At 47.1% G+C, this 13,680-nt stretch overlaps 1 protein-coding gene across 1 annotated transcript in view; it reads right to left on the bottom strand.

Moving 5' to 3' along the window:
- LOC130328622 (progonadoliberin-2) overlaps positions 1–13,259 on the bottom strand; it is a 61,479-nt gene extending 48,220 nt beyond the window's left edge. The window contains exon 1 of the mRNA XM_056553492.1: positions 13,168–13,259. The gene's annotated coding sequence lies outside the window, so the exon portion shown is untranslated. The remainder of the gene's footprint in view (positions 1–13,167) is intronic.
- Positions 13,260–13,680: the final 421 nt, after the last annotated feature.

Here is a 13,680-nt window from a genome sequence, read left to right on the forward strand (position 1 = left end):
CCTCCTCACACACAGAAATCATCCCCAGCCCGTGCAGTGCAGTCTGTCCTCCTCACACACAGAAATCATCCAAAGCCCGTGCAGTGCAGTCTGTCCTCCTCACACACAGAAATCATCCCCAGCCCGTGCAGTGCAGTCTGTCCTCCTCACACACAGAAATAATCCCCAGCCCGTGCAGTGCAGTCTGTCCTCCTCACACACAGAAATCATCCCCAGCCCGTGCAGTGCAGTCTGTCCTCCTCACACACAGAAATCATCCCCAGCCCGTGCAGTGCAGTCTGTCCTCCTCACACACAGAGATCATCCCCAGCCCGTGCAGTGCAGTCTGTCCTCCTCACACACAGAAATCATCCCCAGCCCGTGCAGTGCAGTCTGTCCTCCTCACACACAGAAATCATCCAAAGCCCGTGCAGTGCAGTCTGTCCTCCTCACACACAGAAATCATCCCCAGCCCGTGCAGTGCAGTCTGTCCTCCTCACACACAGAAATCATCCCCAGCCCGTGCAGTACAGTCTGTCCTCCTCACACACAGAGATCATCCAAAGCCCGTGCAGTGCAGTCTGTCCTCCTCACACACAGAAATCATCCAAAGCCCGTGCAGTGCAGTCTGTCCTCCTCACACACAGAAATCATCCCCAGCCCGTGCAGTGCAGTCTGTCCTCCTCACACACAGAGATCATCCCCAGCCCGTGCAGTGCAGTCTGTCCTCCTCACACACAGAAATCATCCCCAGCCCGTGCAGTGCAGTCTGTCCTCCTCACACACAGAAATCATCCCCAGCCCGTGCAGTGCAGTCTGTCCTCCTCACACACAGAAATTATCCCCAGCCCGTGCAGTGCAGTCTGTCCTCCTCACACACAGAGATCATCCCCAGCCCGTGCAGTGCAGTCTGTCCTCCTCACACACAGAAATCATCCCCAGCCCGTGCAGTGCAATCTGTCCTCCTCACACACAGAAATCATCCCCAGCCCGTGCAGTGCAGTCTGTCCTCCTCACACACAGAGATCATCCCCAGCCCGTGCAGTGCAGTCTGTCCTCCTCACACACAGAAATCATCCCCAGCCCGTGCAGTGCAGTCTGTCCTCCTCACACACAGAAATCCTCCCCAGCCCGTGCAGTGCAGTCTGTCCTCCTCACACACAGAAATCATCCCCAGCCCGAGCAGTGCAGTCTGTCCTCCTCACACACAGAAATCATCCCCAGCCCGTGCAGTGCAATCTGTCCTCCTCACACACAGAAATCATCCCCAGCCCGTGCAGTGCAGTCTGTCCTCCTCACACACAGAGATCATCCCCAGCCCGTGCAGTGCAGTCTGTCCTCCTCTTACATACAAGTCATTATGGAGGTGAGGAGCTCTGCAGGTACGTCCTCTCTCCCCTCCCCCTGCTCTGTATTTTCCCCGTGCAAACTTGCAACCTCCCCGTGGTAAGTTAGGTCCTGTGGAGACAGAGCAGGGGGAGGGAGCTGTGTACCTCTTGTCTAATGCAGAGCTGTGTCCTCCGTCTTCCGGGAGGGAGAGATAAGGGGGCGTGGCTTAATTATCTCATGCAGACGTGCGACCTCGGTCCGACTTTTGCATGGGTTTAAAAATCTCACCTTACACCAGCCTGTTAAACTGCGAGCCCGGCGCCCCTGTTGCTATGGCGCCCTGTGCGGCCGCACAGCTCGCACACCCCAAAGGCTGGTCCTGATGGTATATCACGGTATTTAGTAGTTTTACAACTCTACCAGCTCTATCTGTATACTGCTGCTGCTATCTTTATGTCATCAGGATATATAGTAGTTACACCCCTCCCCACCAGCTCTATCTGTATACTGCTGCTGCTATCTATATGAGATCAAGATATATAGTAGTTATACCCCTCCCCACCAGCTCTTTCTGTATACTACTGCTGCTATCTATATGAGATCAAGATATGTAGCAGTTATACACCTCCCTCCAGCTCTATCTGTATACTGCTGCTGCTATCTTTATGTGATCAGGATATATAGTAGTTATACCCCTCCCCACCAGCTCTTTCTGTATACTACTGCTGCTATCTCTATGAGATCAAGATATATAGTAGTTATACACCTCCCTCCAGCTCTATCTGTATACTGCTGCTGCTATCTTTACGGGATCAGGATATATAGTAGTTATGCACCTCACCTGAGGCTATGTTCACATATTGCATTTTTTTAATTTTTTTTTAATTTTTTTTTAGGTATTTAGCTATTTTGGAAAATCATTGGAAATAAATGTCCCAACTGCAGTGAAAACAAAATGCAGTGTAAATGCAACGTGTAAAACAGATAAAAAGACTTCAGATCTTCATAAAACACCTCAATTGTGATTATAGGTCAAATCACTTTCTCCTCAAGGCAATATTTCTCTAAAAAAAATTGTATTGACTTAGAAAACGCATCAAAACTGCATGTAGTGTGAACCGACACCAATCCACTTATAGGTCTCAGCAGCTTAGGCTTCTGGGTGCTGGAGTCTAGCAGGTGATTAGGTTGATCTTATAAAGTTAATTGTAGTGAGGAGACTCCACCTCCTCTCTCTGCAAAGCCAGAGGATTCGTGGGAAATGTAGGCAGCCTGAGAAAATAATTTCTGTTCTGAAATAGTAATTAGTATGGCTGAAAACCCCATGCCTGCCACAACAGCTAAAACAGGTAAGCACAAGGCATACACAAGAACCTCTACATTAATCTCTAATAATAGCCTATGCAGCACTATATAAGCAAAACTAATTCCCTGGAGTGCTTCTTTAACCTCTTAAGGACCCAGGGCCTATGGATACGCCCTCACACCCTGGGCCTTAAGGACCCAGGGCGTATCCATACGCCCTGGCGTTTTCCGGTCCCTGCCGCGCGCCGGGCAGAGATTGGAACCGGATGCCTGCTGAAATGCTTCAGCAGGCATCCAGGGCAAACGCCGGGGGGGGGGGGCCGGGGGGGCGATCTGCGGCGATACCGGGCTGATCGGGTCTCTGGGACCCGACCGCCCTGTAATTTTGCATGATCCCGGTTGTCACAGACAGCCAGCACCATGCTGAAGTATAGGAGAGAGGTGGCAAGCCGGCCACCTCCTCCGATCCCCTGCGATTCTTCGATTAACCGACCAATCGCAGGGGGGGGGGCGGTTACTTCCTCCCGCCCTGCCCGGCCCCTGGAAGTCCGGAGAGGACGGGAGGAAGACCGGAGGACGCAGAGGGGGACGGGGGAGTGCTGGGGACCGGCCCCGGTACTTACCTTGTCCCTGAAGACCCGGATCCCGGCGATGAAGACCGCGGCGGCGGCGACAGGTGAGTTGATTTTCAGCCACGGTCGGGCCCTTTACAGCAATGCACGTCGCCGTAAAGCGACATGCATTGCTGTATTGGGACCCTGTATACTACAACTCCCAGCATGCCCAGCCAGCCCTTGGCGTCTGGGCATGCTGGGAGTTGCAGTTTTGCAACAACTGGAGGTTCACAGTTTTGGGACCACTGTGCCCTTCCAGATGTTGCAAAACTACACATCCTCAGCATGCCCTTACTGTCCAGGCATGCTGGGAGTTGTAGTTTTGCAACAGCTGGAGATCCCCCCCCCCCCCTGTGAATGTACAGGGTACATTCACATGGGCAGGGGCTTACAGTGAGTGTCAGGCTGCAAGTTTGCGATGCAGCAAATTTTGCGCGGCAGCTCAAACTCGCAGCGGGAAACTCGCTGTAACCCCCCGCCCATGTAACTGTACCCTAAAAACACTACACTACACTAACACAAAATAAAATAAAAAGTAAAAAACACTACATATACACATACCCCTACACAGCCCCCCTCCCCAATAAAGATGAAAAACGTCTGGTACGCCACTGTTTCCAAAATGGAGCCTCCAGCTGTTGCAAAGCAACAACTCCCATTATTGCCGGACAGCCGTTGACTGTCCAAGCATGCTGGGAGTTTTGCAAACAGCTGGAGGCACCCTGTTTGGGAATCACTGGCGTAGAATACCCCTTTGTCCACCCCTATGCAAATCCCTAATTCAGGCCTCAAATGCACATGGCGCTCTCACTTTGGAGCCCTGTCGTATTTCAAGGCAACAGTTTAGGGCCACATATGGGGTATCGCCGTACTCGGGAGAAATTGCCTTACAAATTTTGGGGGGCTTTTTCTTCTTTAACCCCTTATGAAAAGGTGAAGTTGGGGTCTACACCAGCATGTTAGTGTAAAAAAATAAATTGTTTACACTAACATGCTGGTTCTGCCCTATACTTTTCATTTTGACAAGAGGTAAAAGGGAAAAAAGCCCCCCAAAATTTGTAATGCAATTTCTCCCGACTACGGAGATACCCCATATGTGGGCGCAAAGTGCTCTGGGGGCGCACAACTTTGCCCAGAAGGGAGAGTGCGCCATGTACATTTGAGGTGATTTGCACAGGGGTGGCTGATTGTTACAGCGGTTTTGACAAACGCAAAAAAACAAAAAAAAAAACAAATGTGACCCCATTTTGGAAACTACACCCCTCACGGAATGTAATGAGAGGTGCAGTGAGAATTTACACCCCACTGGTGTCTGACAGATCTTTGGAACAGTGGGCTGTGCAAATAAAAAATTTCGTACAGCCCACTGCTCCAAAGATCTGACAGACACCAGTGGGGGTAAATGCTCACTGTACCCCTTGTTACGTTCCTCAAGGGGTCTAGTTTCCAAAATGGTATGTCATGTGTTTTTTTTTTGCTGTTCTGGCCCCATAGGGGCTTCCTAAATGCGACATGCCCCCCGAGCAAAATTTGCTCTCAAAAAGCCAAATATGACTCCTTCTCTTCTGAGCATTGTAGTTTGCCCGTAGTGTACTTCAGGTCAACTTATGGGGTACCTCCATACTCAGAAGAGATGGGGTTTCAAATTTTGGGGGGTATTTTTTGCTATTAACCCTTGCAAAAATCTGAAATTTGGGGGGGAAACACCCATTTTAGTGAAATTTTATTTTATTTTTTTACATATGCAAAAGTCGTGAAACACATGTGGGGTATTAAGGCTCACTTAATTCCTTCTTACGTTCCTCAAGGGATCTAGTTTCCAAAATGGTATGCCATGTGGGGTTTTTTTTTGCTCTCCTGGCACCATAGGAGCTTCCTAAATGGGACATGCCCCCGAGCAAAATTTGCTCTCAAAAAGCCAAATATGACTCCTTCTTTTCTGAACATTGTAGTTCGCCCGTAGTGCACTACAGGCCAACTTATGGGGTACCTTCATACTCAGAAGATATGGGGTTACAAATTTTGGGGGGTATTTTCTGCTATTTACCCTTGCAAAAATGTGAAATTTGGGGGGAAACACACATTTTAGTGAAATTTTATTTTATTTTTTTACATATGCAAAAGTCGTGAAACACATGTGGGGTATTAAGGCTCACTTAATTCCTTGTTACGTTCCTCAAGGGGTCTTTTTTCCAAAATGGTATGGCATGTGTTTTTTTTTGCTGTTCTGGCACCATAGGGGCTTCCTAAATGCAACATGCCCCCCAAAAACCATTTCAGAAAAACGTACTCTCCAAAATCCCCTTGTCACTCCTTCGGTTCTGAGCCCTCTACTGCGCCTGCCGAACACTTTACATAGACATATGAGGTATGTCCTTACTCGAGAGAAATTGGGCTACAAATATAAGTATACATTTTCTCCTTTTACCCCTCGTAAAAATTCTAAAATTGGGTCTACAAGAACATGTGAGTGTAAAAAATGATGATTGTGAATTTTCTCCTTCACTTTCCTGCTATTCCTGTGAAACACCTAAAGGGTTAAAAGGCTGACCGAATATCATTTTGAATACTTTGGGGGGTGCAGTTTTTATAATGGGGTCATTTGTGTCATGATGCCGGCTGGCAGGAGGTGGATCCTCTGTGCCAGAGAGGGATTGGCGTGGACCGTGCTAGTGGACCGGTTCTAAGTCACTACTGGTTTTCACCAGAGCCCGCCGCAAAGCGGGATGGTCTTGCTGCGGCGGTAGTGACCAGGTCGTATCCACTAGCAACGGCTCAACCTCTCTGGCTGCTGAAGATAGGCGCGGTACAAGGGAGTAGACAGAAGCAAGGTCGGACGTAGCAGAAGGTCGGGGGCAGGCGGCAAGGTTCGTAGTCAGGGTGGATAGCAGAAGTTCTGGTACACAGGCTTTGGACACACAAAAACGCTTTCACTGGCACAAGGCAACAAGATCCGGCAAGGGAGTGCAAGGGAGGAGATCAGATATAGCCAGGGAGCAGGTGGAAGCCAATTAAGCTAATTGGGCCAGGCACCAATCATTGGTGCACTGGCCCTTTAAGTCTCAGGGAGCTGGCGCGCGCGCGCCCTAGAGAGCGGAGCCGCGCGCGCCAGCACATGACAGCAGGGGACGGGAACGGGTAAGTGACCTGGGATGCGATTCGCGAGCGGGCGCGTCCCGCTGTGCGAATCGCATCCCCGACGGCCATGACAGTGCAGCGCTCCCGGTCAGCGGGACCGACCGGGGCGCTGCGGAGAGAGAGACGCCGTACGCGCTCCGGGGAGGAGCGGGGACCCGGAGCGCTAGGCGTAACAGTACCCCCCCCCTTAGGTCTCCCCTTCTCTTTGTCCGGTAACTGCCTCCCTTGGGATGAGGACACCGGGAAAGGATGGAGGGATTCCTCAACGGCAGGCAGTACAGCAGGAGTGGGAATGGGGAGGGAGGGCAGAGGGCGAGGCCTGGCACGGGGCAGTGTGACACCAGGACGAGGACCATGAGGAGGCACCGAGGCTTGCCTGACTGGACTGGGAGGGGGGGAGAGGCACTTCTTAAGGCGGGCAGAGTCCATAACGACCTTAGGGAGACCGGATACAGGAGGAACCACAGGGTCAGGGCAGGGAGTACTGGGAACCGGTTTAAGGCAGTCCTTGAAGCAAGAGGTACCCCAGCTCTTGATCTCCCCTGTGGACCAATCCAGGGTTGGGGAATGGTGTTGAAGCCAGGGTAGTCCAAGGAGAATTTCGGAAGTGCAACTGGAGAGGACCAAAAACTCAATTTTTTCGTGATGAGTTCCGATGCACATTAGGAGGGGCTCCGTGCGGTAACGCACGGTGCAATCCAACCTGGCTCCGTTGACCGCGGAAATGTGGAGTGGCTGGACAAGACGGGACACCGGGATGCGGAATTTATTCACCAAGGACTCCCGAATAAAATTCCCAGAGGCACCAGAGTCCAGGCAGGCCACGGCTGAGAGGGAAGAGCTGGCTGAAGAAGAAATCCGTACAGGCACCGTGAGACGTGGAGAAGCCGACTTAGCATCAAGAGACGCCACACCCACGAGAGCTGGGTGCGAGCGTGCGTTTCCCAGACGTGGAGGACGGATAGGGCAATCCACCAAAAAATGTTCGGTACTGGCACAGTACAGACAAAGATTCTCTTCCTTACGGCGATTCCTCTCTTCCAGGGTCAGGCGAGACCGATCCACTTGCATGGCCTCCTCGGCGGGAGGCCTAGGCGCAGATTGCAATGGAGACTGTGGGAGAGGTGTCCAGAGATCTAAGTCCTTTTCCTGGCGGAGCTCTTGATGCCTCTCAGAAAAACGCATGTCAATGCGAGTGGCTAGATGAATGAGTTCATGCAGGTTAGCAGGAGTTTCTCGTGCGGCCAGAACATCTTTAATGTTGCTGGATAGGCCTTTTTTAAAGGTCGCGCAGAGGGCCTCATTATTCCAGGAAAGTTCAGAAGCAAGAGTACGGAATTGTATGGCGTACTCGCCAACGGAAGAATTACCCTGGACCAGGTTCAGCAGGGCAGTCTCAGCAGAAGAGGCTCGGGCAGGTTCCTCAAAGACACTTCGAATTTCTGAGAAGAAGGAGTGTACAGAGGCAGTGACGGGGTCATTGCGGTCCCAGAGCGGTGTGGCCCATGACAGAGCTTTTCCAGACAGAAGGCTGACTACGAAAGCCACCTTAGACCTTTCAGTAGGAAACTGGTCCGACATCATCTCCAAGTGCAGGGAACATTGCGAAAGAAAGCCACGGCAAAATTTAGAGTCCCCATTAAATTTGTCCGGCAAGGACAGGCGGAGGCTAGGAGTGGCCACTCGCTGCGGAAGGGGTGCAGGAGCTGGCGGAGGAGATGATTGCTGCTGAAGTTGCGACTGAAGTTGCTGCACAATGGTGAACACTTCCGACAGCTGGTGGGTTAGATGGGCGATCTGTCGGGATTGCTGGGCGACCACCGTGGTGATATCAGAGATATAAGGCAGAGGGACCTCAGCGGGATCCATGGCCGGATCTACTGTCACGATGCCGGCTGGCAGGAGGTGGATCCTCTGTGCCAGAGAGGGATTGGCGTGGACCGTGCTAGTGGACCGGTTCTAAGTCACTACTGGTTTTCACCAGAGCCCGCCGCAAAGCGGGATGGTCTTGCTGCGGCGGTAGTGACCAGGTCGTATCCACTAGCAACGGCTCAACCTCTCTGGCTGCTGAAGATAGGCGCGGTACAAGGGAGTAGACAGAAGCAAGGTCGGACGTAGCAGAAGGTCGGGGGCAGGCGGCAAGGTTCGTAGTCAGGGTGGATAGCAGAAGTTCTGGTACACAGGCTTTGGACACACAAAAACGCTTTCACTGGCACAAGGCAACAAGATCCGGCAAGGGAGTGCAAGGGAGGAGATCAGATATAGCCAGGGAGCAGGTGGAAGCCAATTAAGCTAATTGGTCTTTAAGTCTCAGGGAGCTGGCGCGCGCGCGCCCTAGAGAGCGGAGCCGCGCGCGCCAGCACATGACAGCAGGGGACGGGAACGGGTAAGTGACCTGGGATGCGATTCGCGAGCGGGCGCGTCCCGCTGTGCGAATCGCATCCCCGACGGCCATGACAGTGCAGCGCTCCCGGTCAGCGGGACCGACCGGGGCGCTGCGGAGAGAGAGACGCCGTACGCGCTCCGGGGAGGAGCGGGGACCCGGAGCGCTAGGCGTAACAATTTGTGGGGTATTTCTAAGATGAAGACCCTTCAAATCCACTTCAAACCTGAACTGGTCCCTGAAAAATAGCGAGTTTGGAAATTTTGTGAAAAATTGGAAAATTGCTGCTGAACTTTGAAGCCCTCTGGTGTCTTCCAAAAGTAAAAACTCGTCAATTTTATGATTCAAACATAAAGTAGACATATTGTATATGTGAAAAATATATATATTTTGAATATCCATTTTCCTTACAAGCAGAGAGCTTCAAAGTTAGAAAAATGCAAAATTTTCAAATTTTTCATAAAATTTTCACATTTTTCACCAAGAAAGGATGCAAGTTACAAATTTTTTTTACCACTATGTTAAAGTAGAATATGTCACGAAAAAACAATCTCGGAATCAGAATGATAACTAAAAGCTTTTTAGAGTTATTAATGTTTAAAGTGACAGTGGTCAGATGTGCAAAAAATGGCCGGGTCCTAAGGTGTAAAATGGCCTGGTCCTTAAGGGGTTAAAGGGGTATTCCAGGCAAAACCTTTTTTTATATATAAATCAACTGGCTCCGGAAAGTTAAACAGATTTGTAAATTACTTCTATTAAAAAATCTTAATCCTTCCAATAGTTATTAGCTTCTGAAATTATCTATCTAACTGCTCAATGATGATGTCACGGTACGTGAGTCATCAGAGAGCAGTTAGACAGAAAACAACAACTCAACTTCAGAAGCTAATAACTATTGGAAGGATTAAGATTTTTTAATAGAAGTAATTTACAAATCTGTTTAACTTTCCCGAGCCAGTTGATATATATATATATATATATATATATATAAAAAAAAGTTTTGGCCTGGAATACCCCTTTAACTCTACTCTACCCTTTATTCTGGTAAAGTATAACTACAACTCCCAGCTTGATTAAAAGCACAGAAATGTTACATGGTGAGCAGCTGGCCATTATACTGGATATACCGGGGGATGGCGGGGGATCCAAATATTTGCCGATAATAATTTGAATTGATATGAGGATTATCCTCTGTTTGCAGGTTCTGACATCCCGATCACCAGAGACTACTTAATCCTGTCTCCCAGGGGCCACATTATCCAGACATATCCCCCCTAAATAGTATTCATGGAGGCTGAAATCATTAAAATGAATGCAACCTCTAAGAGGATGGGTTTTATACATTATTTCTTAGGCGTATGCGGGGGGTCATGTGGACATCCGTGCCCTACACTTGCACTGTCAGAGCTGCAGACATGGACAGATAACTGATAGCTAGAGAAAGCAAATGACACCTGTCTCTTAGCTGATTACTTTTTACATTTATAAAATCATGATTTCCTTCTAAGCTTAAAGGGTTATTCCAGGAAAAAAAACTTTATTTTTATATCAACTGGCTTCAGAAAGTTTAACAGATTTGTAAATTACTTCTATAAAAAAAATCTTAATCCTTCCAATAATTATCAGCTGCTGAAGTTGAGTTGTTCTTTTCTGTCTGGCAACAGTGCTCTCTGCTGACATCTCTGTCTGTCTCAGGAACTGCACAGAGTTGAAGAGGTTTGTTATGGGGACAGTCCCCGAGACAGTTGTCATCAGAGAGCACTTAGACAGGAAAGAACAACTCAACATCAGCAGCTGATAAGTACTGAAAGGATTAAGATTTTTTTAATAGAAGTAATTTACAAATCTGTTTAACTTTCTGGAGCCAGTTGATTTTTATATTTTATATATATATATATATATATATATATATATATATATATATATATATATATAAAGTTTTTTCCTGGATAACCCCCTTAAAAGCTGTAGAGATGGTGCTGAGCTGCAGCATGCATGCCTTCTCCCTTCCCCACCCCTCTTTGCTTTGTATGATTGATGTACAGGGCTCAGTGCCTGAAACCAAGGGGGGGGGGGGGGGAGATGTGCATCCCTTATGTGGTATAAATTTGTGCAAATGACAGGAAGCCCCTGGATAGTTCAAAAAAGTGCCATTCAGTAGTATAGAAAAGCTAGGTGAGGATATGTCACCTAACTTTTCCAGGTTCTTGAATGGTATATCTGTGTTATAGTCGGACCCTGTAATGATTACCGTTTGTCACACACAGCTTCCACAGGCTCCTAAATAGCACTTGATTTGCTTAGTATTGACACATTTCTAGCCACTCAAGAGACTGGTAAAGCTGTGTGTGACAGTCAGACCATGTAATCATTACAGGGCCATGAGTCATTATAGGGTCTGCCTGTCACATACAGCTTTTCCAGGCTCCTGAATGGAACATCTGCCTATAGTTGTGTGTGACAGTCAGACCCTCTATTGAGTCATTACAGGGTCTGACTGTCACACACAGCTTTTCCAGGCTCCTGAATGGATTGTCTGCCTATAGTTGTGTGTGACAGTCAGACCCTGTATTGAGTCATTACAGGGTCTGACTGTCACACACTGCTTTTCTGGGCCCCTGAATGGCACATCTGCTTAGTAAAGCAACCAATCATTACAGGGACTATTATATAAGTTGTGAAGTGTGCTTGTGCATACAGTGATACAGCTATAAGCAAACATGCCATTCAGGAGCCTGGGTCATTCTCACCTAGCTTTTCTATGCTCCTGAATGGCATATCTGCTTATAGCTTTATTAGTTTATGCACAGACACACATTACAACTCATATAATAGTCCATGGAAATTACTAGCAGCCATGTTGGTTGCAGTACTAAGCAGATTTAGGAGCCTGGAAAAGCTGGGTGGATAGTGTTAAAGGGATACTCCGGTGGAAAACTTTTTTTTTTTTTTTTTTTTAAATCAACTGGTGCCAGAAAGTTAAACAGATTTGTAAATTACTTCTATTAAAAAATCTTAATCCTTCCAGTACTTATTAGCTGCTGAATACTACAGTGGAAATTCTTTTCTTTTTGGAACACAGAGCTCTCTGCTGACATCACGAGCACAGTGCTCTCTGCTGACATCTCTGTCCATTTTAGGAACTGTCCAGAGCAGCATATGTTTGCTATGGGGATTTTCTCCTACATCTATCTATCTATCTATCTATCTATATATATGTTATAGCGGTGTCAAATTTGTGCTTATATCATTATGCATTAGTTAGTAAATTGGTACCTTGCAAAAAGAGACAGTTCAATGACATATCCAGCTCTGCATTATATGTTAGAATGTAGCAGAGCCGAGTTTGTCTTTGGTGTACATCGCTCCTTTATTATTGGTCTTTCTATAGTATTACAGGAAAACTAGCAGGTCATAGAAAAGTCTAGAAAAAAGGAGTATAATTTATAGAGTATATTTATAAATGTAGCAGAGCTGAGTTTGGCTTTTGGCACAACTTACACATCTGGATATGTAAAGATGTAGCAGTGCTGTGTTCGTCCTTAGTTACAATTCATGGTCATATCTGACTCTATTGCGAGTGACCTGTCCATAGTACCCAAATATAAGAATTATAATGGACTAAGGTAGGAATTCAAAGACACATTGAGCTCTGCCACGTCTGTAAACATAAGCTGTAGCAGAGTTGAGTTTGTCAATGTAGCAGTGAAATAAATAGCACAACACACTAGAAGAACAGTGATATTTCCAGTAAATGAACTAAACCACACAAGCGCAAACAATACTAGTTCAACAACATGTTTATATTTGTGTAGGCGAAGATGTAGCAGAGATGAGTTTGTCTTTAAGTATTTTTATAGGACTCCAGCAAAACGAACAGAGAGTTTTTGGGATGTCTAAAAGAAACAATTGAATAGAATATGTATCCCTGCCACACATGTGTGTGTAAAGGTGAAGTAGTATTGACTCGGTGCAGCAGAGCTAAGTATGTCATCAGATTAGACTCCAGCAAAATGTCCAAAAGTATCAATTCAATAGAATATGGATTCATTCCGAATGTGTATATGTAAAGGTGTAGTAGCCTTGAATAGTGTAGCAGAGCTAAGTTTGTCATGAGACTACAGCAAATCCTACAACAGGAATTATCACATACACAAAAGATGACATATTCAACACTCCTACATCTGTTTATGTAAAAATGTAGCAGAGCTGAGTTTGTCAGCGTGTTGTGTTGTCACTCTCGATTAACATCAGTATTACCACAGCATGCAGAAGAAAAAGATAAATTACACGTTCAGCTCTGCTACATCGATGCATAATGAACATTAATAAAGTACCATGATGCTTTCTAAAAAGATAGAATTTGGCAGACAAGCCAATAAGATAGAGGTAAGGTAGGCGGCAGGAGAGGGCACTTACCTTGCAGATGTCTTCTTAGATCCACCAGACTTCACTGATAAGTCAGCCCCTGCCCTGGGTATTTATACGTTCCCTTGGATGAAGAGGATTCCCTTGGATCTGCCTTCTGCTGACGTGCGGGGTCTGCGCTCTCATGAGTGACATATTCTGGTCCAAGTCACAACACATGCCACCACGTCCTGGTGGGTGGAGGTGTGTGTTTGTGGGGGGGGGGGGGGGTCTGAGAAATAGAGCTGTAATGTACTAAACCAAACATAATACAAGACTAGAGATTAGACCGTAACTGTACACTGACAAGTTTGGGAACTTTTAAATATTTTCTATGTTTCAATTCCCCAACATGCTCATATGTGCAAGAATATAACTACTATAATACTGCTCCTATATACAAGAATATAACTACTATAATACTGCTCCCTATGTACAAGAATATAACTACTATAATACTGCCACTATATACAAGAATATAACTACTATAATACTGCTCCTATATACAAGAATATAACTACTATA

Source organism: Hyla sarda, chromosome 1 (assembly GCF_029499605.1).
Source record: "Hyla sarda isolate aHylSar1 chromosome 1, aHylSar1.hap1, whole genome shotgun sequence".
Taxonomy (NCBI): Eukaryota; Metazoa; Chordata; class Amphibia; order Anura; family Hylidae; genus Hyla; species Hyla sarda.